Genomic DNA, 27,597 nt, shown 5'->3' on the forward strand with positions numbered 1-27,597 from the left:
GGACCCCGGGATCATGACCTGAGCTGAAGGTAGCCGCTCAATGGACTGAGCCGCCCAGGGGCCTCTTAGCAGGTGCTTCTAATAGATTAAGTGGGAAGGCATTTGGGGTAGAGCTCAAAAAATAAAACTTGGGTATAAGCCTAGTTTCTTTCATTTTGGGTGTCTGCTCCAGCCTATCAGATTAGGTCTCGAATGAGGTGGAGAATAGTATCTTGTGAGATGCTTTCTTGAGTTGGGCAGACCTTGATGTCTTTGAGACATTACTTCTTGAAATGAGATTTATTTTTGTTCATCGATTTAATTAGCTGCCTAATGTTTTATATCATACAGTTCTACCCTTCTAAGTACGCTGTGATGCCCGAGTGATTCTCCTGATGCAATGTCCACCATGGGTCCTCATGGTGACATCTATGACATTGGTCCTTTTATTCAGTGTTATTTTGCTTGATTCTGAGTAAGCGGAATAGTATTTATAAGTGAAAATAGTTGCAAATAGTAGACTATGCCAGTGATGTAAACAAGGAATCAATCTGAAGAAGAAACTCTGAGTGTTATGGTTTTCTGTGCAGTGTGCGGATCTACAGGATTGCATTTAGGATTTGAGAACGCAGTTGGCCGTATACTCTTGGAGTAACCCTAAGTGGCAGCATGGAAAGCAAGAAGAATTGCCATCTGATGGGAGTGTGTCACCTATGTGTCTGCCTCTTGGGATCCTGAAGGAATCACATACTCTGTTGTGAACTTTAATCTTCTGTTTATTTAATCTCCTGGATTAATGTTGCAGAAAAGGACCCACCATCTTAGTTACTGACCTAATGCGTCCAGCCCTCCCTGCCCACCTCCCTGTCTGCATTGCCACAGTGGGTTGCAGGGTCCTGGAAACAACAATATATTGGGCATGACGTAAGCTAATGAGTAATTGTTTCAAGATGTGTTGTGGTCCTTAGCAAATGTTAGATGGAGTCAGAGTTAACTTAGAATGGTGGAAAGCTCAAGTTGTGATGATCCCAGTAGGAATAACAATGGCCTGGGACAGATACAGACTTTGAAATCTTGAAAAGGAATAGTGTGCTTTAGATATTTGCCGTGAAAAGAAGCAGAAACATAACATGGTAAGCATGACAGCTGCGTTACTAGCTGTAGATGTTTACATAAGACCATATTATGGTTAGAAATTTTAGCATTAATCTTTGAAGGGCTGAGAGGCATTAATATTCATCCTGAGTTCTTTGAGTAACTGATCTGGAATTTTAATTTTATAAAATGCGTGTGTGTGGCAGATCACGTTTTGTCACGAAGAAATGGCTGTTTGTTATTAAAATACTGGAATGTTTACTTTGAGTTGGCATTGGTGGAAATGGTTTCTAAGGAAGAAGATGGCTTGCAACCCAAGTTATAAATATTTTGAGGCTTTTAAATTATTTAATCCAAAGCATTCACTATTTATTATTTTTTCTCAAAGTTTGATAACATAGACTTTTCCCAGGGTTTTCTTGTTCTTTTCAGTTATATTTTTCATGTAGTGAACACATTTCTGAAAATTATACCAATGATATTTTTAATAAATTGAATTAATTTAGGTTGACAAGGAAAGTTCACTAATTTAAAAAGGACTAAGAAATCCTCTAGTAAAATGAAGAAAGCCTTTTTAGATGTGGATCAGTCTTTTTGCTTTTTATGCAGGGGTTTTTAATCCTGGACCCTTCCTTTGGTAATTTATTTATATCATGCTGAAAGATGTGTTGGGTATTTCTGTTTTGACTGTATATAGCTATTTCTCCCTGTAATAGTTTGGGAAAGAAACCAAGATAGAAGCAAAGATTATGTAAGTAATGTCTAACTTACAGAATCTTTTTCTTCCAACATGTTTGGTAGAAAAATGTTAATTATTTTTTTTTAAGATTTTATTTATTTATTTGACAGACAGATCACAAGTAGGCAGAGAGGCAGGCAGAGAGAGAGGAAGGGAAGCAGGCTCCCTGCTGAGCAGAGAGCCTGACTCGGGGCTCGATCCCAGGACCCTGGAATCATGACCTTAGCTGAGGGCAGAAGCTTTAACCCACTGAGCTGCCCAGGCACCCCGAAAAATGTTAATTATTAATGAAGTCATTATAAACCCCCACACAGTCAGAAAAGCCACTACTAAGAAAAACATTTGGAAGCATGATTATTGTCCCGACATTGTCACATTCTGTTGGTTTTCCCTTCTGTCAAAATGAGCGAATCAAAGTAAAATAAAACCTACTGAGTGCCCTTTCTCGGTGAAGGGCCTGGTGATTGGGGCAAGTCTGGGGGTAGAGAACACGTAGTGGGTGTCCACTTGCAACCCAGAGTCTGTTTTCAGGCTCAGTCAACTTTGTTTCCTGCGAAGAGTGTGTCACGTGTCTCATCTCATCAGGTGGGATAACCCAGAGCCATCTCACCCCTGTGGGTTTATAATAGTTGTTTCTTCCGTACCCCTTGCTGTGTAATCAGCTACCTGTGTCATCTCTGACATTGCTGTTCGCTTTATTTAAAAATACTCTTATTAAACAGCTCAGATCGTCTCTTCTCTGAAGGTATATCCTCAGAGGGCCTTTTTATGTCCTCAGAACTCCATTGCTAATGAAAACCCCAGGACCTTGTGGGGACTATCAGGAGTTTCCTTGATTCACCAAATTTTTGGTGTCACTTTTACATTCTAGGCCCTCCTTTGGATACTCGAGGTAGTGAAGCACTTTATTTTTATATTTTAAAGATTTTATTTATTTGAGAGAGAGAATGCACAAGCGGAGGAGGGGCAGAGAGAAGAGCAGGCTCCTCACTGAGCAGGGACCACCCCCCCACCCCATTCAGGACTCGATCCCAGGACCCTGAGATCATGACCTGAGCTTAAAGCAGACAGTTAACTGACTGAGCCACCCAGGTGCCCCTGAACCACTTTAAACAAAAAAACAAAGCCAAACCCAAACCTACGCCTTGGAGCTTATAGCCTAATGGGAGAAAGACTTTGGTTAAACAGCCTAGTGGGAGAACAAGGGAAGTGTATGGGCGCAGTGATCGGGGTTTTGGCCAAACAATAGCCGAAGAGTGGTCGCGAGTGCCCGCTTGAGTGGGCATGTGTGCATGTGTGAGATGCTCATGTGTGGGTGGGATTGCCCGGTAGTGCATTGTCAGGAAGGCAGGGAAGGCCTCGGTGTGAAGGTACCTCCTGGTGAGGACGTGAAGGAGGAGACCCTGGGCCTGCTCTCTTGGGGGCAAGAAGACAGGCCCAGATGTTCTCCCTACTCCGGACCCGGGAAAGCAGGCTCAGCCTTGCAGGAGCACAGAGCACTGGTCCAAAGCCAAATTTGTCACAACCACACGGCACTTTCCACCATCTATAGGTGACTTTAGAGGGACGGGACCCCTTTGTTCATCTCAGGGAGCTTCCCAGCTCCTAGTAAGGTGTGTTCTGCATCACCAACACGAGGTTTGAACCGTGTCTGTGCACGAGCCGGAGTCGTGGGAGGGAGGGAGACTTAATTTCTCCACTCAGCTTGCAGAGCCCCAAACTTATATCCCCCTTCCTCAAGTCTCTCAGGAAAGTTAAGAAAGAACTTATCAGTAACTACCCTCTCTACTTTTCTTTTTCTCTATTGAAAGATTTTTCAAAATTACTTTGCTTTAAAAATGTTCCAGTTTGGGGCACCTGGGTGGCTCAGTGGGTTAAGCCGCTGCCTTCGGCTCAGGTCATGATCTCAGGGTCCTGGGATCGAGTCCCACATCGGGCTCTCTGCTCGGCAGGGTGCCTGCTTCCCTCTCTCTCTCTCTCTGCCTGCCTCTCCGTCTATTTATGATCTCTCTCTGTCAAATAAATAAATAAAATCTTTAAAAAAAAAAAATGTTCCAGTTCTCGTTTTCTTGGGGACGTTTTGGAAGAGTTGCGCCTGGGATTGTGTAGAAGCTGACAGAAGGTGTAGCTTTCAGAGAGACTGGGGGGCAGTGACAGAGACCAGAGTCGGGACAGCGTCTCCTCCCCTCCGTCCCTCTGGAGACACTGCCTCCTCCTCGCTGTGGTGGACGTGGAGCCAGGAAAAGGCAGTTCGCTTGGATCATTGGGTGCGGTGTCCTGTTTGTCTGAATAATGAAACTTTGAATCGGTGGTGGCGGATTAAAGGAAGGCCCCCCGTGGGCCTGGTGAGGAGATACTAGTCCCGGGCGGTCTCTCCCATGCCTTCCATGTGGAGGGAGGACAGCAAGGGACCACCACTGCTGTTGTCCCACACTGTCCAGCCGGATTTGGGGGTTCTTGTGATCTGAGTCCATACGTGTTACTCTTCCTTCTTGCTCAGAATAAAGAAGAAACTTCTTTCTTCTTTTTGGAGAAAATATTTGTCAAATATTTGTTTATGGTTTGTTGACTTGGATTTTAAATACTATTAAGTAACCCTGACACTCATTCTTAGACTCCTGACCAGAGCGATCGGCTCTGGGGTTTTCTAGGCAGACTCACTGAATTTTAGTGGCTATGAGGACCTACTTCAGTGTAACGATGACTATTACAGTGTTGCCCCCGTCTAGGGACGAGTCTGTGAGAATGAGAAGTCAGTGTGCGGGCTGAGCGTTCGCCAAGTAGACCACCCAGACTGACGGTTTTCCTTCGCGCTGGCCATTCCTTGTTGTTGAAGATGTAAGTGCACAAAGAGTGTAAGCCTGTCTTGCATTGATTCAGGGCACATTAATCTTGGCCTAAAGATGCTTGCCTGTTTCGAGTGATGTTTAGGGGCTACTATTTGGAGTCTGTGAAGGTCGGGTGATCATGTAGACCCCTGGCCTGCATTCTAGTGCCATCCGCCACAGCTCTTGCCTCCTTTTGTCTTGGTGCAACTTCGCCCACATTTGTGGTTCCTGCTCCTGCAACGTGCTGGTTTGCATGTGGCCCTCCTGGCCTCTCTACCTCCTTACTTCGGCTCTCACTTCCTTACGCTGCCTGGGCTGGTGTCTCCGTTCATCCGCTCACACGACGGGCCTTGCATGTCTGCTCCGTAGACCCTGTTCTAGGTAGCGGGCTAGAGTGTGGAGCCGGACGAGGTTCCTGCTCTATTGTATGGGGAGGGGGAGAAGAGACACATGTGCCAGCTAGTGGGGAGTTTTGGGAGGAAGAATAAAACAGGGCAGGCGTGTGGAGTGATGGGAAAAAATGCCATCACACGCCCCTTTCGATGTGGGGGTGTGTGAGTGCTGGCGGGGGGCAAGCCTCAGACCCAGGCTCTCTGAGGGAAGGGTGTTGTAGGCGGAGGAACCTGCGTGGCAAAGACCCTCCTACAGAAGAGACTGTATGAGCACCAGCCAGGGGGCCGGCTTGGCTGGAGAGGAGTCAGCCGGGGGCATCGAAGGATAAGCCCTCAAGGAGGTAGTAAGTAGGGCCCAGGCCGCACAGGGCCTCTGTGGGGTGTCATGAGGACTCTAGCTCTTGCTCTCAGTAAGGCAAGAAGGTACCGGAGGTCATAAGCAGAGAAGTGGAGTGATGCGACTTGTGTCTTGAATCTTCTAGTTGCCCTGTGAAGGGCATCCTGGAGGGGACCTGGGAGGGTGTGCAGAGACTAGTTAGGAAACTCTTGCCTTTGTCTAGGCCAGCCATGTTCGCTTGGCTAGGAGAGGGGGAGGGGGCAGTGGCAAGAGGTGAGTAGGAAGGGATCCAATTCTGGATATACTCCTAAAGAAGGGCAGTGGGATTGGGGTGTGGTCAGATGTGGATTCGGGAGAAAGAGGCACGCAGGGTTTCTCCACAGAGTTTGACCTGAGCTGCTGGTAAGTTGAGTTATCTTTTACTAAGGCGGGGGAAAGATGCAGGAAGAGGGTGCCAGGGCTGTGGGGAGTTTGGTCCTCATGAGTTCAAGTACATACCTGTTGGATACATAAGAGGGAATATGGAGGAGGTGGTTGACTGTCTGTTGAGTAGCATTCTGTGGTGTGAATTTATCTACTTATCTGTTTGGGTGGGCTCCAGTTTTTGTCTGTTATGAACATAACTACCATGAACATTAATGTACAAGTCTCTCTGCAGATACATGTTTTTGTTTCTTTTGTGTATACTTAGAATTGTATCCCTGGATAAGTATATATTTAATTTTATAAAAAAAATTGTCAAACATTTTCTTAAAGGGGCTCTGTATTTAAACATGTCTGTCAGTGCTCCAGTATGCTCTAAGCCTTTGCCAATACTCGCTGTTGTTAGTCTTTTCAATATCAGCTTTCTAGTACGTATCATGTGGTACTTTGTGCTTTCCTGTGATTTCTTTGATGATAATGATTTCATCGTCATTATTGTACACGTACTTATTGGCCATTTCTGTGTCGTCTTTTATGAAGTAATCTAGTCAGGTCTTTTGCTTTTTTAAAGACTGGGATGGGTGACTTTTTTATTCTTAACTTTTTATGCTTTTTAATTCTTGAATTATAGCTGTTCTTTATGTATTTTAGGTATAAGTCCTTTGTCAGATATATGTATTGTGAATATTTTCCAGTTGGTGGTTGGCCTTTTATTTTCTTAACTGTGTCTTTCAAAAAGCAGAAGTTTTAATTTCAATGAAGTCCTATTTATCACGGTTTCTCTCTTTTATCCAGAGTGCTTTGCCTAGTCTATCATCACAAAGATAATGTTTTTCTGCTTATAGTTTTAGGCACTTATGGTTAGTTCCATGTGAGGTGTAGAGGTGAGGATTCAGTCTTTGTATGTGGATATCAGTTTTTTCCTGCCCTGTTTGTTGAAAAGACTGTCCTTATAGCCACTGAATTATTTTGGTAACTTGGTAAAAAAAAAATCAGTCGACCATAAATGTGTAATCTGTTTTTGGCCTCTGTTTTATATACTTCACTGTTTATTCATCTATCCTTATGCCTATACTGTATTTTGTTGAGGAATTCTGTACATATGTTTTTTGAGTGATATTATAGTTTTATTGTCTTCATCTGGTTTTTATATCGAGATCATGTTGGTGTATGCTTTTCCAAGTGTTTATCTGTGTCTTTACATTTAAAGTGTATTTGTTGTAGTGCATAGTTGGGGATTGCTTTTTTGTGTATTCTGACAATCTCTGCTTTTTAATTGGAATGGTTAGTCTGTTTACCATAATTATTTGATGTGGTTAGTTTTAGATCTCCCATTTTTGTTATTTGTCTCAGCCTGTAGACACTTTTGTTTTTTTAACCCCATATCCCCTTTTCTAACTTATCTTTGTTTAAATTTAGATATGTTTAATTTCTCTGTTAGGTTTTCAGCTATACCTCTTTGCCTTGTTGTTCTTGTAGTTTTTGTACAGATTACAATATTCATGTCTAATAAGTCCTTTTTGAATTAAGATTTTACTGCTTTGTGTAAAAAATGTATGAAACCTATAATATGGTTTCATTTTCCCCTTCTTGTTCATTGTACTATCCTCATATATTTTATATCTATACATGTTATAAACTAACACAGGTTCCTATTTTTCATACTGTATATATGAAGTGTGTATAAACATATGTGTAGGTACATGCAGTTAATACAGTATCTGTAACAAGTAGGTCTTAGGGAAATTAAGAGAAGGGCTCTATCGTGTTTACCTGTGCACTGACTTCTTCCAAGGCTCTTCATTCCTTTCTTTAGATTCAGAGTTACATCTGGTACCACTTCTGTTCTTCCTGGAGAGCTTCCTTTGGCATTTCTTGCAGTGTGGGGCACAGATTTTCTCAGTTTTAATTTCTATGAAGATTCTTTATTTTTTCCTTTATTTTTGAAGGGATTTTGTTGTGCATAGAATTCTAGGTTGACAGTTTCTGGTTTTGTTTTTTTCCTTTCAGTTCTTTAAAGATGTCGTTTGCTGTCTTTCTGATGAACTGTCAGCTGTATTCTTACTATTCTCTGTCTTTTCTTCTCTGGTCACGTCTACACATTTTTGTTGTTGTATCTTTGGTTTGCATGATTAGGTGACATTTTCTTGTGACTAACTGAATGTCCTGCTCTGGCAGATTACTTTTTTGCTCAGTTTTGAATGTTTCTGACCCCTTCTCTCTATTCTCCTCTAACTTGTCAATTAAATCATTTAATACTCCTGTCTGGTCTTGGAAGCACTTTTTAAACCATTGGGTTTTTTTATTTTTGTTTTGTTTTTTCCCTCTGTGTTTCAGCCTGATTCTTCTTCATATTGCTATGTCTTAAAGTTCACCTAGCCTTTTTGGTTATTGTGTCTGCTCTGATAATCTCCATCTGATCCAATGTTGTTCATTTCAGATACTGTAGAGTTCAGTTCTATAATTTCCATTTGGTTCTTCTTCTTTTTTTTTTTTCTTAAATGTCTTCTGAAGCATCCTGTTTCTTTACCCTTTCTGTCATTCTGTAAGTTCTTCAGTGTCTTTAGCCTTGTTGTTTTAAAATCCTTGTTTTCTGATTCCACTTTCTGGGTTATGTGTAGGTTCGTTTCTGTGGACTGCTTTGATTATGGAGTTAATCTCCTATTTGTCTCACATGTGTATTAATTTTTGGTCGTATGCTGGACATCACAGATACTACGTTGCAAAGATCCTGTTATGTTCCCCTGAGGAAGGTTGAATTTTGTTCACGCCGGCCGTTAAAGGAATGGCAGATGAGCTCGCACCGTACAGAGGCTCATCCTTAAGGCTCTGCTATTTCAGTTTTGCCTGTTCTTTCCCAGGAAATGTCTACGCGCCTGGGGAAGTGGTCTTTGGGCCTTAGGCCAAGGTGCTTCTCTGGTTTCAGAGGGAAGTCTGAGGCCGTTATCCAGCTCCCTCGACCCGGGCAGCTGCTGGAACTGGTCAGCTTCCTAAAAATGTCCCACCCATTGCTGTTTTCCTCACAATCCTTGGACTCAGTTTAGCAAACGCATGTAACACTGACGTGCACATTTGGGACTTCACCCTTGATGACTTCCTTGTTTGGGGGACTTTATTCCTCAGTATTCAGCCACCCTGGCAGGCCCTATTCTGACCCGACAAGGCTGTGGTTTGCTCTTCTGAGGTCCATCTGGTTTCTCTCTCATGCCATAAATCCTACAAACGTAAATTATCGAGTGGGATTGCCTTCCTCTCAGGGCTCGTAGGTAGTTTACTTCCCATCTGGTTGTCTTCTGCTGCCTTCAGAGTTGATTTTCCTATTCATCCACCATTTATAATGGGGATTGGGTGGAGGTCAACTCTGTCATTGGAAAACCAGTCTCTGGAGGAATTTGTAGTGTGTGGTTTATTTCAGTCAGTTATGAAGAGGTGTCGAACCTCTTTCATTTGGAGCTTGAAAATGCCCTGGAGTCATGTATAGTGGGTGAAACTGTTGTTACTGGCCAATAGAGCATTATTTAAGCACAAGACCATGTTGATGAGATACTTAGTATTTATGAAAAGAAATATAAGATATTAAAACATAATCCAAGATGGGAAATTCAGCGATCTGCCTGATTTATGCATAGGCTGATGTTAGATAACCACGTGAATTGAAATTAAACCCACTTAGTGCTTGTACTTGGAGACCCCAGTGTAAACATTAGAATTAAACCTCAGGGAACAGCTAGGACCCTCCTCAGGTCTGCCCTCACAATTTCTGACCTATATAAATTACCTTTAAGAGAGGAGACTTGACTTTTGAAGTTTCTCACCACCCTGAATTCCTTTTGGTCTCTGAAATTGGTCAGCTAAGTTTTGCACAGTTTGCAGAGTCCAAGACCAGAGAGAAAATAGGCCAACATAAAATATAGCCTGTTCTGGGAAAGTAACAAGGTAGTTAGAAACTGAAATGAACACCAGCAGCATTGGTTCCGTTTTGCTTTTGTGTGCCCATGTTCACCAAGGTAAGACGGATCATCATTATGATACTGGTGGGAATGGGTGAACATTTAATGTGGTGGGGAAACTTGTTTTTTTAACTCTATGAGCAACACAGTATTAAATAGTAACAGCATTGCCCTGTTTCACATTTTCTGTTTCTATAATGTCTCTTTGAAAAAGCTTTGAAGAATTGTCTAATCAGCAGATTTTTTTTTGTTTGAAATAATATAAAAAAAAAAAAAACCTCTTTACAAAGAGATGTGATTGTATAAAAGAGAAAATCCTGTTGGCCCTTGAACAATGTGGGTATTAGGGACACTCCACATGTAACGTTTGTGTCTCCAGAATGTAACTGCTATTGACCAGAAGCCTTCCCTGAACATAAACAGTAGATGAACATATATTTTGTATGTTGTATCATATACAATGTGTCTTACAATAAAGAGAGCTGGAGAAAGGAAAGTGTTATTGAGAAAATCATAAGGGAGGAAAAAATACCTTCACCGTCCTGGACTGTATTTACTGAAAAACCCCTGTGTAAGTGGACCCGTGCAGTTCAAAGGGTCAACTGTTGTGCGAGGGTCAACTGTACCAATAGGTAAAAAGGAAGAAAATGAAATTTACCCAAATCCCTCTGCCAGGTGCAGCCACACTGGGGGGCATATGTTATTATAGCTTATTTTTCTGTTTTAATATACAAAAATGGATCATAGTATATATATTTTAGGATCTTTTTTTCTTAGTGCCAGCAGTTCTGTATGTGTGTCAGTGTTTTTATATATGCCATGTGGATATATTTAAACAAAATAGAAATTGTTCAGGTACTTGTTTAAAATCCATTCAGGTAGATGCCTTTGAATTTGCTAGGGCCTAGGTTAGGGAACTTTTTTTTTTTTTTTTTTTTTTGAGATAGAGAAAGAGCACACACATGTGAGCAGGGGGGAGGGGCACAGGGAGGATCCGAGGCAGACTCCCCGCCCAGCGTGGAGCCCAATGCAGGACTCCCATCTCACCACACTGAGATCAGGACCTGAGCTGAAGTTGAGTCAGATGCTTAACCGGCTGAGCCACCCCGTGCTCCTAGGGGACATTTTATCATTAACTGAAACCATGTTTGTTTTTATAACTGATAAGCATGAGAGAAAAGTGCTTTATAGCTTCTACTTTGATGCACCTCAGGATGGGTTTCCTGCCCTGACTCTGCTTACCAGCATGTGGATACGGACTTTGCTCTGGTTTCATCACGTTGCCCACAATACAGGCTGGAAAAGTTCTTGAGCTGCTCTACAAACTGCTGCTTTGCTGCCTTGGTGATGACTGGATACCTCTCAGTGCACAGTGTGATCTCGAATCAGCAGAGCCTTGTTTGGTCAGGATCTCATTGCCCGCCTTGTACACAGGCATTGAACAAGGCATTGTTCTGGAGTTTAGAGTCTAGAAGAGAAATGGACCTTGAGCTCGGGAGGCATTATCAGTGTGCTGAGGGTCGTGAAAAAGCTCAGAGTCATCGGCATATATGGCAAGTGTCTTGACCTCCCAGTGGATGTCTGAGAAGAGCTTCATGGAGGAAAAGATGTTCAAGTTGGCACCTTCCCGAGGAGCAAGAGCTAGGTAGGAAAATGGCATAGGTGAAGTCAGGGGCGTTTTTCCGGGTTGAGGAGCCATCCAGGACAGAAGCCAGGATTCCCTTTTTTGCCTCTCTTTTTGACAGTTTCCTTTTGTAGTTGCTTTTGAAACATTGGGGCCATTTTTGCCCTAATTGTCAATGTAAAACATGGCACCCGTCTAAGTTGTGTGGTGAGACTGGGCTGGGTGGTTCCAGGAGTCCCGATTGATGCGCTGCTTTACAGATAATGACTTGGGAGGAACTAACAGTGAACAGTGTATCCCTTGGGTGTCTTCATCCAGAGGTGAGGCTCAGCCCCCCCACAGACTAGGCCCTTGGGGCGCTTGCTGCTGGCTGACTGGATGTCGCCCCCAGAGTTGAGGTTGGCTGTGGCATCCTTCTCTTTGATTTTTTAGTACATCATGGGGTTCCTGCAGAGGCTGGGGGACCGTCTGGACCAGGAGCTGGCCGACTAGTGGGAGGGCCGAGTCTGGCCGGAGACCTGTGTTTATACATGGGTGCTGTCGTCTGGGGTCCCCCGTGGTGCTTCCGTGTTGTGACGGCAGAGCCGGGTAGTTGCGGAAGATGCCGTGAACCCTACCAAACCCGACCTGTGGACTCCAGAGAGTGTCTGCCGCCTGGGCTAGGTATGACCTGGGCTTGATCCAGGCCCGAGGCCCCCCGTCGCGTCTTCATTTCAGTGATGGTGCACATTGCTTCCCGTGTTCTCCACGGCCGCTCGGTGGCTGGTCCCTTCCATTGTCCGATTTCTTTCTTCTCTCCCTTCTCTCCTGGCTGAGCTGGTGAGTTAAGGGGGCCGACATCACGTCGTCTCACATGACACCATCACCGCCAGCCTTTGTTTTCGACTATCCTCTGCTGAAAATTTTTAAAAATTATTATTTGTTTGAGAGAAAGTGAGCAGGGAGAGGCGTGGAGGGAGGGGATGAAGCAGACTCCCTGCTAAGTGTGGAACCCGCCGGGCTCAGTCCCACCACCTGAGATCATGACCTGAGCAGAAATCACAAGTCAGAGGCTCAGCCGACTGAGCCATCCAGGCGCCCCTGAACTTTAATTTTGACCACTGTTCATTCTCCCGTTTTCCCCATCACTTCTTGCTTCACAGAGGCCTAGAAGAGAAAAAGCACAAATTTTGGCTCCAAGACAATGGTTTATTTATTTGTGTATTTTAAGAAGTCTCAACACAAAGCGTGGGGCTTGAATTCATGACCCTGAGGTCAAGAGTTTGGAGGCTCCACCAACAGAGCCAGCGAGGTGCCCCTCCAAAAAACTATTTAGAGTGGAGTCCTGCTGTTAGAAAGTACAGTGACTTAGGCATGTCACTGTACTTCTCTGACCCTCAGGTTCTTTTCCTGATGATGGGGATCCTTTTTTAGCTGTCTGACTTACCGTTGCAAGAGTGAGGTGCATACTGGGGCGCCTGGGTGGCTCAGTGGGTTAAAGCCTCTGCCTTCGGCTCAGGTCATGATCTCAGGGTCCTGGGATCAAGTCCCGCATCGGGCTCTTTGCTCAGCAGGGAGCCTGCTTCCCCTTCTCTCTCTGCCTGCCTCTCTGCCTACTTGTGATCTCTGTCTGTCAAATAAATAAATAAAATCTTAAAAAAAAAAAAAAAAGAGCGAGGCGCATGCATGCTGTCGGATCTGTGGTTCGTTCTCTGCAAAGCCGGCCTTGCAGCGCAACCGGCCTCTTGAACTCACCTGAATGCATCTGTGAAGAAGTTAATTTTGTTTTCAAACATATTGTGGAATACATGTGGTTTGATTTTATTTTGAAATTTGCTAGATAACAGTAAGGAAACCATTAAGTACAGTTTGAAGAGGAACGCTTGAATCGCAGGTGATCTACCTTAAAGTTTCTCTGTAGCAGAAACAAAAACCGCTATTCCTGAATGAAGTGAAAGCACTGTGCCTTGGGCGTCCGCGAGAGTCCGGCGGTGAGTCAGGAAGTCCGAGACCTCTTTCTTCATGGCTGACGGGGCTGTGGGTCGTATTTTTGCCCTCGCACGTCCTGCGGTGGAAGCCTCGCGCGGCCAGTGGCTGTGCAGGCTCCGTCAGCCTGAGGACCGTCCACACGGCTGGTGGCCTGGGCTGGTCATGTCATGTCATGTCATGTCACGTTGTGGCTCTGATGCCACGGGATGTCCCCGCACGTAGGTTCGCGTGCCACAGTAGTAAAGGTTCCTCGTGCCCATTTTATGTATTTGGAAAGGAGATCGTGTTTTTAGGTCCAACGCAGGGAAGAAAGTGGAGAAACGACCTTGTCCTAGAGATGCGTCTTGACAGTGACGGAGAAGAGTGTTCTCGAATGACTCATCTCGCAGACGCTGTGCTGAGCTGTGCTGCGTCCATTCTCAGGGCCCTTTGGGTCCGGGTTTCCTTTCCTGTAAAAGAAATATTTACCTGTTTCATAAAGGTCTTGGCACCTATTTGGGCTCTAAAACGTCCTTGTGTGTGATCTCGAGAGGATGGACGGTGGGCTGACGCCCTTGCTTCTCGCTGGCCCTGGGGCCAGCAGACGGACCCACGGGAGTTAACCCTCCAGAGGTTTATTACAAGAGTGGGGCCCTGGGGGTTTTCTGGACTTCGGTGTGCAAGTAAGACCAGTGTCCCCCTCATCTGCGGGCAGGCTGGCTCTGGAAAGGGAAGGCGTTGGGGAGTCTGGGCCAAATCCACCATTCTGCTGACTGCCATCATGTAGGGAAGGCTCCAGACAGAAAGCTGAGGCCACAGGTGTGGGGGCCTCTGGCCAGCGCTCTGCAAACGGGGCGGGCATGTGAGTAACCTGTGTTCTCAGTCACTCTGCCTTCAGTTCCTCCTCTGCCACATGGGGACGTCAGCTTCGGTGAGTTCAGGCACATGAAACGTTGAGGACAGAGCCCGTGTGTGGTGGACAGCGTGTCTGCAATGTTGGTGGGACCGTGTCAGAGCCCTGACACGCATGTAGAACATGGTTCCATGAGGTCCTGCCCTGATCACGCCTGGAGAGGCTGGTGTTCATGCTGAGGACAGAAGCCTGCTATCTGCAAGGGAGAAAAGAAGCCTCCATTCCTCCTTGCTTTGTCTTAAACATGTGTTATTCTTGCTACTGAGGAAAAGATTGGGGAGGAGAATGTGGAGTGGAAGACCACTTTTTTTTTTTAATTGCTTTTAGGCTGTGGAACGGGTCCTGTGACAGGAATTCTGGAGAACTGTGACCCAGGGACGGAGGTCTAACCCCTCTGTTTGGGTAACTCCTGCTGCTGGTGTCAGGGCGGTGTCCATACACACAAAAGCATGTTGCTATTTACCTTAAACACAGAAGTTTCTAGGAGAAGAGAGAACTCTGGTCTACATTCTTTTTTTTTTAAATTTTTTATTTATTTATTTTTTAAAATTTATTTTCAGCATAACAATATTCATTGTTTTTGTACCACACTGAGTGCTCCATGCAATCCGTGCCCTCTCTAATACCCATCACCTGGTTCCCCCAACCTCCCACCTCCCTCCAACACACGTTGTTTCCTGTCTTGCTAATTTTGGCCATTCTAACTGGTTAAGGTGGTATCTCAATGTGGTTTTAATTTGAATCTCCCTGATGGCTAGTGATGATGAACATTTTTTCATGTGTCTGTTAGCCATTTGTATGTCTTCATTGGAGAAGTGTCTGTTCGTATCTTCTGCCCATTTTTTTATATGATTGTCTGTTTTGTGTGTGTTGAGTTTGAGGAGTTCTTTATAGATCCTGGATATCAGCCTTTTGTCTGTACTGTCATTTGCAAATATCTTCTCCCATTCCGTGGGTTGCCTCTTTGTTTTGTTGACTGTTTCCTTTGCTGTGCAGAAGCTTTTGATTTTGATGAAGTCCCAAAAGTTTATTTTCGCTTTTGTTTCCTTTGCCTTTGGAGACATATCTTGAAAGAAGTTGCTGTGGCTGATATCGAAGAGATTACTGCCTATGTTCTCTTCTAGGATTCTGATGGATTCCTGTCTCACGTTGAGGTCTTTTATCCACTTTGAGTTTATCTTTGTGTACGGTGTAAGAGAATGGTCGAGTTTCATTCTTCTACATATAACTGTCCAGTTTTCCCAGCACCATTTATTGAAGAGACTGTCTTTTTCCCACTGTATATTTTTTCCTGTTTTGTCGAACATTAACTGACCATAGAGTTGAGGGTCCATATCTGGGCTCTCTACTCTGTTCCACTGGTCTATGTGTTTGTTTTTATGCCAGTACCATGTTGTCTTGGTGATCACAGCTTTGTAGTAAAGCTTGAAATCAGGTAACGTGATGCCGCCAGTTTTATTTTTGTTTTTCAACATTTCCTTAGCAATTCGGGGTCTCTTCTGATTCCATACAAATTTTAGGATTATTTGCTCCAGCTCTTTGAAAAATATCCGATCTACATTCTTAACAGCCGACCAAACCACACATTAGGGATCTCGCGCCTGCAGTGTTTGCTGGTTCAGATGAAGTTCCTTCTGCCAGAGATATGAGGAAGCTTGACTTGTTTACGCCCAGACAGGCTCTGTGTGTACAGTTCCTACCACAGGGCCTTGGCACAGGACGTAACCCCAGAGTATCTGTGGAACGGATCTCTGGGTTTAAGAACACGACTGTGTAAAGCAACAGGATGGACATCCTTGCACAAGTGTTTGTTCTGGGCCTCTTGATCTGGTTCCCTGGTTAATGTTTATTAAAAAAAAAAAGAAAAAGTGGATCATTCCTAAGAAAAGGCAGCCTATTTTAGGGACATTTCCGTTTACTCAGAAAATACTATGCATTGCTTTTGAAAAGGAATTGAACTTCTAATATTCAATGTCATTTTTTTCTCTTGCCCCACAGCTTGCTTTTTTTTTTTTTTTTTTTTAAAGATTTTTTTTTTTTATTTGACAGAGAGAGAGATCACAAGCAGGCAGAGAGGCAGGCAGAGAGAGAGGAGGAAGCAGGCTCCCTACTGAGCAGAGAGCCCGATGCGGGGCTCGATCCCAGGACCCTGAGATCATGACCTGAGCCGAAGGCAGCGGCCCAACCCACTGAGCCACCCAGGCGCCCCACACAGCTTGCTTTTTATAAGCAGGGGCTTTATAGTGTTGTGGAAAGTTCATTCGTATTTTTGTCCTTGTAGAATATCTGATACCACTGACTTCATTAGTTCTGACTCGAGGCAAAAGTTGTGTGGACTTAGGTATAAAGAAGCCTGGGACAAAGGGGGTCCAGGTTGGGCTTCTGAGTGACCCTGAATCGGTAGGTAACTTACAGTCTGGGTCTGTGTGTCAGCACCTGTCGCTGAGAGGGTAGGACTTGAAGATTCATGAGGATTTCCCAGCTCTCAGATGATACCATTGTAGACCTCCCCACGCATTTCTGCTGGTAGCAGGATGGCCTATTGAGGTAAGAGGTCTCTGGCTCACCGAGTTTGTCTTAGCTGTGTGCCCTGCTTGAGAACTGTTACTTGAGTTAGTTTGTAAAAGCTGTTGGCACTTGCTCAGAAGGTTCAAGAATATTTATATTTGGGGAGCGCCTGGGGGGTCTCAGTTAAACATCTACTTTCAGCTCAGGTCATGATCCTGGGGGCCCGGGATCGAGCCCCACTTTGGGCTCCCTGCCCAGCAGGGAGTCTGCTTCTCCCTCTCCCCTGCTCATGTGAGCTCCTTCTCTCTCACTCACTCACTCTCAAATGAATAAGTAAAATCTTTAAAAAAACAAAAATGAAACAAGAACAAGGATGTTTAGATTTAGATTTAAAGAGTCCATATTAGCAAAAGAGATGGAACTCTGGATTCTCTTCTCTTCTGTTTTCATTTCTCTTCTGTTCTCAAAACCACTGATACAGAAAGTCTCCAGCTTGTCTGTCTGAACATGAGTTTTATGATGTGTTTCAGTGTGTTACATCATCTTTAAAATACTGTTTTGTTACAGGTGTTTTATGAGGGATAGGATCCTTGCACAGCCCCTGTGACAGCTGAAATCATCTGGCTGTTCTCAGTGTTCGGCATGCTCAGTGGTTTTGCAGGGTGTCTGGGTGACCAGATCACCATTTGTAAGACCGTTATTTCCTTGGTAAACATGTTCTGTTATGTCCTATAGATGGCAGGCACGGGGTAACCTCTTACCTCATGATGTGAGGGAGGAGAAGGAGGATCCGAGGCAGACAGTGGCTTTTGCGAGGAGACACCCCAGTGGACGGGCTGCCTCTCCCAGGCCTTGGCCCCCAGCCTCCCTTGGAAGCATCAGGGACTCACACTACAGTTCCCTTCTGTAGCCACAGAACACAGACACTCCAAACAGAGTGGCTTAATCAGGACATCTACTATCTCATGGTTCCAGGAGTCAGAGGTCTGGTTGTGGTTCAGCTGGGTGCAAGTTGAAGGTTGCAGTGAAGATGGTAGCCAGGGCTGCTGTGTTATCTGAGGCTTGACTAGGGAAGGGTTTGCTTCTAAGCTTACGTGATTGTTGGCAGTTTCTTGTGGACTCTAGACCGAGGGCCTCTGTTTCGTGTTAACCATGAGCTGGAGGCTGCCGTTACATGACTCTTTTTCTGAGCCAGCAAGGGAGGGAACCTTGTAGCAGGATGGACATGACAGCCTTAGGTATGTGAGGTAACCAAATGTATCCCACCATTTTTGTTTATTCCACTGGTTACAATAGAGTCTCAGGCCCTACCCTGCTCAAGGGGAGGGTGTGACAGAGGCGCGGGTGAGGAGCGACAGGGATCATGGGGCTGTTTTAGAGTTGACCACACTTGAGGCTGGCTGGGAGCATGGATTCTCTCTGCCCCGCTGACCTGTCTGTGCATTTTCTGTCTTCACCAGGAGCCTGTTTCTTGTCCCTTCTTTCTTCCTCCAGCCTGCAGAGAATTCAGTAACTGGGTGGCATTTCCTCCTCTCTTCTGCTGTAGAAACAGAAGGGAAAGGTAGCAGGAGGCTCTGCCTTGGTGAGCAGCTCCCAGGCTGTCAGCATCCTGCCTGGCTGGCTGGTAACTTGAATGTGTGACACATTCCCTAGCCGGTGTTTCTAGGTCATGATATGCTCTCTATAAAGTGCCCGAGTGGGGTCTTTTCAGCTTCGGTGTTTTGTGATCAGTGCTGTCTTTAAACAAGTGCTGACCTCCAGAGTGAGTTCACTTTCCCAGTGTCATCCTCTTACGGGTTCTCACGATGACTGTGCTTTAGATTGTAGTTTAGAATCGCTAGTGGCTTGGGTCCCTTCACGCTTTGGCCCCATGAACTGATCTGTGGTATCATTATCTCTCCAGTCATCTCTGGGGTGTTTTTTTGCCCTGTTTCCGGCCTGCTCCTGGGCTCTGTCTTAGTCTGCAAGTACTGCTCTTCGTCGTCCCTGAGGAGACGGTGTGGTGCGATGGTTAAGAACCGGAGCAAAGCCAGATGGCCTGGGTTCGAATCCCAGCTCTGCCGCTTATTAGCTGAGCAGTCTCAGCGCGCGATCGCACTTGCTTTGGGACAGGTATTAACCAGTCTGAGTTGTCTACTGGCCAGCACACCTCTGATGGCAGCTGCTGCCCCCACTTTGCTCCCAAGATGGATATGCACTGATAATCGGAGCGCTTTGTGCCCTGTCACAAAATGAAGTGTTTCTTCAGGTCTTTCTCTGGCCTCCCGGTAAGAATGGCGGGAGCATATTGGCGCCTACGAGGGCACCTCCCTTTTCTGGTGTCATTGCCCTGACACCTGCTTTGCCTCCTCAGGATGAAGACCGTGTACAGCTTCTGTTTGCCGTGAGTTTTACAAAACCGTTTGTAGGCGTGGTGTCCTTCAGCCGCTCTCACGATCCCGGGCTGTGGGACGGCCATGACTGCCATGCTCAGGCCTATAGAAATTAACACCTTGGGCAAGGTCTTCCAGGCAGACGAGGGGGCATTGTTCTAGGTGACCACGGAGCACATGCTCTTAATGACCATAGGACACTGTCCCCCACAGAGCAGGCTCAGACCCCTTGTAGTGCACCAGCTCCCCAGGAGAGCAGAGTCTGAGCATCCAAAATGACACATCTTAGGACACAAGTGCTTTTCTGCACTTCCGCAGCCTTCGGCAAGTGCTGTCTGCAGGTGTCTCGGCAGACACGTGCTTTTGGGTTGTGTGCCCACGAGACTCTTCTCTTCGGGGACAGGTGTGGCCTTGCCCTAGAGGACAGGGTGTCCATTCAAAACAGGAGCTTGGGGCGCCGGGTGGCTCAGTCGGTTAAGCATCTGACTCTTGGCTTGGCTCAGGTCATGGTCTCAGGTCACGAGATGGAGCCCCGCGTCAGGTTCCACAGTCAGCGGAGAGTCTACTTGGGACCTTGTCTCCCTCTGCCTGTGTCCCTCCCCCTGCTCGCGCACACTCCCTCCAATAAATAAGTCTGAAGCGAACAGAACAGGAGTGCGTTCCTTTCAGGCAGGTTTCTGCATGACTGTTGTGGAATCTGTAAGCTGCGGGATTAGGAAGAATGGGGCTGCTGGCGGCCTCAGCCAGGAGTTCACGTCCAGACTGTGCTCTTCAAGCACATCAGCTATGTCGGATGCTTGTATTCTCGCGATGCTACCACCGCACTGCGTTCTCGTGAATGCCCTTCCCCTCTGCCTCCTCCCAGCCCCTTCCCCACCCCCAGTTCCTGGCACAGCGCGTGTGGCCAGACGGAGAGTTCATTCACGCCACTTGTTGAAGTTGCTTATTCTTTTGAATGACCGTAGTGGTGGCACATTACCAGCTTGGAGGAGGAACTTGACTCTGCGAACCTATTAAAATATTTTCCATCAAAGCAAACAATGTGGGTCTTGTTAAAAAGATCAGGACTAGTTGTAGTTGTACTAGTTGTAACGAGACAGATCTTCTTGTGGGCATTGTCTGCTGGTTTTGAAGGTGAAAGCAAACGGCTCAGCTTGTGCCACTCAGATGGCATCATCAGAGTGAGTCCCAAAGACGATGATGTAGGAGGGCTCAAGGAGCCCTTTTATTCAGATACAAAGTTCTGTTTAAAAGTTGCTGTTACTGGGGCGCCTGGGTGGTTCAGTCGGTTAAGCGTCTGCCTCGGCTCAGGTCATGATCCCAGGGTCCTGGGCTCGAGCATGGCATCAGGCTCCCTGATCCACAGGAAGCCTGCTTCGCCCTCTCCCACTCCCCCTGCTTGTGTTCCCTCTCTCGCTGTGTCTCTGTCTGTCAAATGAATAGGTAAAATCTTTTAGAAAAAAAGTTGCTGCTGCATCTCTTGTGGGTCTTTTTTTTCTCTTTCTTGAAAGCCTCACTGACAAGTCCATGCTGTTGTTGACAAGGCTGTGGTGGGAAGCTAGCTGTGGCGAGAGGCTGCCTGCTGCTGTCAGCATGGCTGTTCTTCCCCACAGATGCCCGCGGAGCACTTGGCGTTGCACCCCAGGAGAATTAGCACTGATGGAAGTGATTCATTCCTTGTTTCAAGAATTTATCATCAAGAAAAGAAACACAGAGCCACTCTGCAGAACAGTCCCCAGGGCACAGCTAGAGGTTTCCGCGTGCACGTTAGGAAAGGCTGTCCGCTAGGACGGGCACTGTTATTGGAGCTCTGCGCCAAACAACTTGGGAAAGTCTGACGTTCTTGTCAGAAGTCTGACTTGACCTCTCCAGTGTTCACACAGGGAAAGAGTCTGAATGGGATGGATGTAGGCGAGAATTGCAATCGAGGCCGTGACTTTAAAAGACTCCTATACCTGCACTCGTAAGCACTCATGGTGGGCCCTGTATGTGTGTGTTCTCCAGTCTCCAGAACTTCTCTCCACAGTATGTCTCTGTCCTTCTCTTCCAGGCCTGGAAACTGAGTTTTGGAAGGATTCAGTAACGGACAGCCACTCCGCGGGGCCTGTCTGTCCAGCCCGAGTCAGATCCTTCTCCACTGTCCATGGTTTTGAAAGTCTCCCACACCGAGTGACCAGCCTAGAAAGCTCTTGCCGGCCGGTGAGCATGGGGCTCCTTCCTCTTGGTGTTGGGTTCAGTCTCTTATGTCCCTGACTTTGAATCCTACACTCCTAACTTATTGATGTTGGTAAGTTCTTTCCTTGTTACTAGGGTTTATGTGGCGTTTGTTCCATTTTCTCCTTTATCTGTGGCCCCCTGACTCTCCCTCCCTTCTCCCCCAACATACACACACACACACACACACACACATACACATACACACACCCTACAGGTTTGGAAGACTTCTTGTCTATTCTATAACTGAGGTGACAGAGTCTCTTTTTATAATTAATACGAATCTCTTTTCTCGGAATGACAACAGAGAGGCTTCAGGTGAGGAAGAGTAGCAGGTGCCTGTCTTGTAAGTCTGACCCCCTTGGAGCCATATATTTTTCCTAGAAAATGAGCAGTGGTTGCATCATACCTGGTAGAAGTGGGGTGTTTTCATTTGGGGCTTTTCTGTGAAGGTAAAGAAAGCAGAACTTCTTGTCCCTAGGTTGTGGGCCCTAAAATGTTAGGAAATTAAAAAACAAAAGTAAAGCTTTTGTTCAGGATGCCTTGCTCTTGGAAGAAGGAAGGCCCTTTGCTAGGCATAAAACATTACTCCATGGAGTATATGAATCTCCAGTATTGAACTGGACTTAGGGATGAGTTACTAGGGCTGATCATTGACCACAGGTGTCCCTGGTTCTGGGATATACCCTTGTTGGATCAGAGCATGCTTGACGTGGCAGATTTTCTCCTTCGTCTCATTTAATTCTCTGAACCACACAGTATAGTGGGGAGTATCTTTCAGAAAAGTAGAAATTGAGGCTGGGAAGAGATGAACAGACTTTTTGCCAAGGTCGCATGGCTAGTGAGTGGTAGGACTTGGAACCAAGGTTTGTCTGTGTGGTGTCCTTCTGTTGATGTGGGTGGGTTGGGTTCCCTAATGATTGATCTTTCCTATTCTGTAAGTTTTAATCAACATGGAAAATAGAGCCAAGGATAAGAGGAATCAGTATAGATGGTCACTTAATTACTGGTAAAGTGGGATTGGAGACCTTACCAGCATCTCTGAATCTAAAATGTGCGTTGACTCCAGCAGCTGTTACCTGCTGGTCTTCTGGTAGCATCTGGGCTTGTGGAGAGCTGGAGAGAGCCGGGCTTCCCCGCTTGGTAGGGCTGAGCCCTAAGTCAATACCTCCTCACACACTCCCAGGCAGATCTGTCCAGAAGAGGGCAAGGAGGGGCTGGGGCAGGGAGAGACAAAACTGGCTTAGTCTGATACTGCTTCCTCCCAGCAAACAGACCAAAATCTCTTCCCAAAAACATAAGGCAGGGCACTAGAGGGGGTGTCCGCCCCAAGCCTCAGCCATTGAAACACTGCTCTTTAAATCTCTTTTTCTCTTGGGGTGCTCTCTGTTGTTACTTGTCCTTCCTTTTTTATTTTGAAGAGAAAGGAGGAGATGACTATTTTCTCTCTGTTTTGGTTATCAAGAAAGGAAAAGACGAATGTAGAAATCCAGAAGTGGTCTTTTGGACACCTGTGACTAACCAGACCCCTTCTCCTCGTGACAGGTGATGGAAGTGAGCTGGAGCAGTGGGAGAAGCTGGTAACTTCTCAGAAGCCAAGATGACAAGAATTGTTTTAAATAATCAGTAAGTGAAATTTTGTTAGTCCTCTGGAAGTCTTTGGTTTACTGGTGAACAGTCTCTAAGAGACAATGGTGGAAGAGTAGCTTGATCAGATAGCTTAAAAGTCTGAAAGAGAAAATGTTTAAAAAGTAAATATCCAGACACTTCAAAAAATTGATGCTAACATTTGCGCAGTTTTTGTGTGTTGGTAGGTGTGTCCTTTTACGTTGGGTGTCACAGCTGGGCAGACAGAGCATGAGTAATTAATGGATCAAAGGAGGACTCCTTTTATATTAACTTGGGACTAGCCCTTTGCAAATAGACATTCTCATTCCCATTGGTTCAGTGAGCAGCACGGCTTACCGACCTCGGGTGTGCACGTTTTTGGAAGTCCCTATGAATAAATGTGGCGAGTATGAATAAAGTTGAGCTCCTTGCTCCCTCCCCACATCGCTCTTTGAGTATCTGTCTCATTTTTTACACAACAGAGGCCACAACTGGTTGCGGATGATTTGACAGTTAAATGTGGTTGCTTCCGGTTTCGTTTTGATGATGATAATTTTGGGACGAGAGGTTGTCACGTGAAAAGATTGTATACTTCCGAGTCAGACATTCCCTGGCCTGATTCTTGCCTTCGTACTTCTGTTGTAGTTTGTCAGCCTCTCCAGCTCTGTGCATGGGGCTCGGTCGTCCCTCCCATGAGAGGAAGACCGTGGGTCATACTCCGCGCTCTGACTGGTGCTTCTGGGGCCACAATGAAAGGACAGCTGACCCTCATGCAGTCCGGGTTTGAACAGGTCCACTTGGATGTGGACTTTTTATCATCTGGTCCTTGAAATGTATCTTTTCTTCCTTGGGATTCCTCTGAAACATTTTCTCCAGCTTACCTTGTGGTGAAATACAGTGTATAATACGTAGAGTGTACAAGGTCTGCATACATTGACTCGATGTCATCTGTGAGGCTTTAGTCCACGGTACACGATCAGGAGTCAAGTTTCTGGAGAGTTCAAAGTTACACACAGATCTTTGAGTGGGAAGTGGGTGTCCCAGTGTGGTTCAAGGGTCGCCTGTGGTTGCTTTCCTTCCTTATATTTATATCATGATGTGTAGTTTACAAGCCCGAATCTGATACAGACCAACTTGACCTTCGTAGCTTCCGTCAGGCTGTGGGGGGTCAGTACTGCGGGCACTGCCATGCAGACAAATGTTAAAAGATTTGGCCAGGGAGCGGGGACAGGGAGAGAAGTGGGTGGGGAGAAGGAGGGGGTACAGAGGGAAGACAAGGTTCCAGCGCCTGCTGATTTCTCTGGCGTGAACACTCCCAGCCTGGATGATTTCCCGCCCCCAGCAAGGCCAGCGCAAGCGGAGCCAAGAAGCTGGGCAGGTGCACCCCAGCGCCTGCTTCATACGAGCCCCACACACAGGAGTGCAAGGAATGTCAAGCGCATAAACGCTAGTAAAATAGGAAGCGGTGAATTTGAGTATTTCTTCTCTTTGTTTTTAGTCTAATTTATTTCAGTCATGTATTTATATACTGTGACTTTTAACGATAGCTGTGTCGAACACCTGGCTTGCTGGAATCCCCGGGGGTCTGACGGTCTGCCCTGGGGGTGGGGGGGAGGCTGGTAAATCGGCACTGGTTATAGGCTTCCTGTGGCAAAGGCATCTTGAAGCCACTGTTCTTCAGGTATCTGTCTCAGCCCTGGTGATACGACATTGGTTGGGTTGGTCAAAACAAGGTTTGCTTTTGCGTCTGTGCTGGGTAGCTCCCGTTGCCGTGCTCGCCCGCCTTCTGGAACTGAGAAGCCCTGAGAGTAGTTTCAAGCATCAACCTCTTTTCTTGGGTGTGTTAACCCGGCTCTGTGATGGCCGTGTGCCCCCGGGCCCCTGCTGGCTGTGCAGGGGCTGGGCTGCAGATAGTCTGGCTGTCCGCCCCCTGCCGAGTGTCTGCTGTCCCTTCGCTGTACTCCCTCGAACCTTTGTCGCGTCAGGTGGGGACACTTTGGGGACCAGCAGCCAGCGTTCCTCCTCACCCACGGTGGCATGTAGCTTTGCTTTTGTTCAGACATTAAGTTTTAATGAAAGTGACTTGTCTCCAGAGAGAGAAAAAAAGCAGGACAGTATCTGGGCGGTTTCAAGTTCACGCTGGCTCCATGAAGGTCTTGGGGAATGAGATGGAGGGCAGAACGGACGCTGGACCTGAGAGCCCAGTGTTTCCTCCACGTGCTGGCTTGCCCTTTCGAAGGGAACAATTGGAGCCTGAAATTGCTAAGTAACAGCTAAGATTGTGGTGGTTGTTTTTATTTTAAATCTCACCCACCTAGCTCTCTAAACACATTCTTTATTGAACCAAAAAAAAAAAAAAATGCCTTGGATATTTCAAAACATTTAGTGGTGTCGATTCCCCGAAGCATACTTACATAAGCTTAAGACATTTAGTTCCCTTATTTCCTCCTAAAACAATAGATATTTATAGTTCCTACGGAGTCAGGGACGGACTTGGTTTATTGCAAAAGCAATTCTTATCCCTTTCACGCTGAAGCAGATGGATGGAAATCTGAGACACTTGCCTCCGGATTAAGAAATATTGACCTGTGTCTCAATCAAGATGAACGAGGGTGTCTTTGGTTGCAGTGAAAGCAGACTTGGGAGACATAAGTGACCAAACAACCTCACCACACATAAAGTATTCTGATTTATGATTTCTCTCCCCAGAAGGCACCTGCTGCTGTTTTGGGACATCCCCAGTGTAGACAAGTGTTTGATTAGACAGCTGTCAAGTGTGTGGTCCTGAGACGTGGGAATGTCACAGCCATGGATGGCGTTCCATCAGCACACTCAGTCGTGTGCTCGGTACTTGGCATTCGGGGTTACGAGGGTAAATTCCAGTACAAATAAGACAGACTCATTCTATATCAGGAGCTGACGCAGGCCCCAACACAGAAATATATATATATTTATATAATATATATATATAAATATATATATTATGTCATTAGAGATACAGTAACTGTTCTGGAAACCACCAGGAGAGAGAAATTACCTGTGTGGTAGGTGTGGCGAGGTCCAGGAGACCTTCAGGAGCAGATGACATTTGCAGTGGGTATTCAGTGATTAGTGCCTTTTAATCAAAATACCTATTTTAAAAATTATAAAAGTTAACCCTACTAATTGGAAAGAACTTTAAAAATATGAACATTATTAAGAACACAAATTCACCAGTGTTATCACTACCTAGAGTTACCAATATTAACCTGGGTTTTGGGGGGATTTGTTTGTTTGTTTGTTTGTTTGTATTTGGCCATGCTCTTTCTCAGCCTGGGTGAGTTACATACTTTTTTCTTCCTAAAATGGACTGTTTGTCATAAATACTGTTTTGACACCTGATTTGATTGACAGTATGCTGAAACCATGCCACATGAGTAAATACTGACATCCCGTTTCTTACTGTTACACAGCATTTCACATGTTACATGTCCTGGAGTGTATCCAACCAGCTCCCCAGGAGTGGGCATTTTGCTCGTCCTCCGCTTCTCGTTCTTGCAGAGCGCGCCGTGGTGGATGTCTTTGTGCGCGCATTGTGGTGACCTCCCCAGTTCTACAGGCAGGATCTTTGAACAGAGTTGGGGCAGTGCCAAGGGAACATTCCAGCTAGAAGAAAGAGTGTGAGCAAAGAGGCAGAGGTAGGAATGGACGATCTCAGTCTGGGGGAAAGGCTGGAACTCTGCTTCTCCAGGGCGGAGAAGCAGCGCTAATTGGGGCTGTAGGTAGAAGATGGGGGTCTCCTATGCCAAGCCCTTTATTCATTCTCAGTTGGGAGCCAGATTGGAATCTATAGTCTAGTTCAAGCGAAGATTCTGAGTATCTTCAGTTTTCCTTAAGTTCCCTTATCTGGGGAAGAAGTAATTACTATAGATAATAGATACTACAGATAATAGGTAATTAGATAATAGTTGTAGATAATAGATAGTAGTTCTGCTTTCCAAAACTTCTTGAAAGCCTTAAAAAATCAACAAATTGGGGGAGTGAATAACTAATGGAAGCTGGAAAGAGTGTGTGTATAGAAGAAACTGTAAGATTAGAGGAAATTGTGGTTTTAAAAAGCAAAGGAAACATCTTTAATTCATCTATTTTATATACTTATTAACAAACTATGAGGGCACCTGGGTGGCTCAGTGGGTTAAAGCCTCTGCCTTCGGTTCAGGTCATGATCCCAGAGTCCTGGGATGGAGCCCTGCATCAGGCTCTCTGCTCAGCTGGGAGCCTGCTTCCTTCCTCTCTCTCTGCCTGCCTCTCTGCTTACTTGTGATCTCTATCAAATAAATAAAATTTTAAAAAATAATAATATTAAAAAAAAACAAACTATGAGTAAAATGTAAAGACAGTTTGGGAAAGATATGGATTAGGAGACAAGTATCATAATTTAAGAATAATACTGTCTTCTGTTTACTAAGTGCTTTATGCACTTGTATGTTTAAATGCATCATTTTACCTAATTTCTCAAAAGTTTTCCCAGGAAGAGGGCAGGATTATCTCCATTTTGCAGGTGAACCAGAGGCCTCCCAGGCTGGGTTCGGGGAGGCAACACTGGACTTGGTGTTGGAGTTCAGGGGCTGCTAGGGCGTTGGACAGGTCTCGGGACATGGCTGAGAGGGTTGCAAGGCCATATTAAGA

At 45.7% G+C, this 27,597-nt stretch overlaps 1 protein-coding gene across 1 annotated transcript in view; it reads left to right on the plus strand.

Annotated features, from left to right (window-relative positions):
- Window positions 1-27,597, plus strand: part of LOC111145303 (sphingomyelin synthase 1) — a 260,654-nt gene that overhangs the window by 135,132 nt on the left and 97,925 nt on the right. Inside the window, exons 6-7 of the mRNA XM_022500142.1 lie at window positions 21,158-21,306; window positions 22,867-22,947. The gene's annotated coding sequence lies outside the window, so the exon portion shown is untranslated. The remainder of the gene's footprint in view (window positions 1-21,157; window positions 21,307-22,866; window positions 22,948-27,597) is intronic.

This window comes from Enhydra lutris, unplaced genomic scaffold (assembly GCF_002288905.1).
Source record: "Enhydra lutris kenyoni isolate GAN:26980312 unplaced genomic scaffold, ASM228890v2 scaffoldscaffold12, whole genome shotgun sequence".
Taxonomy (NCBI): domain Eukaryota; kingdom Metazoa; phylum Chordata; class Mammalia; order Carnivora; family Mustelidae; genus Enhydra; species Enhydra lutris.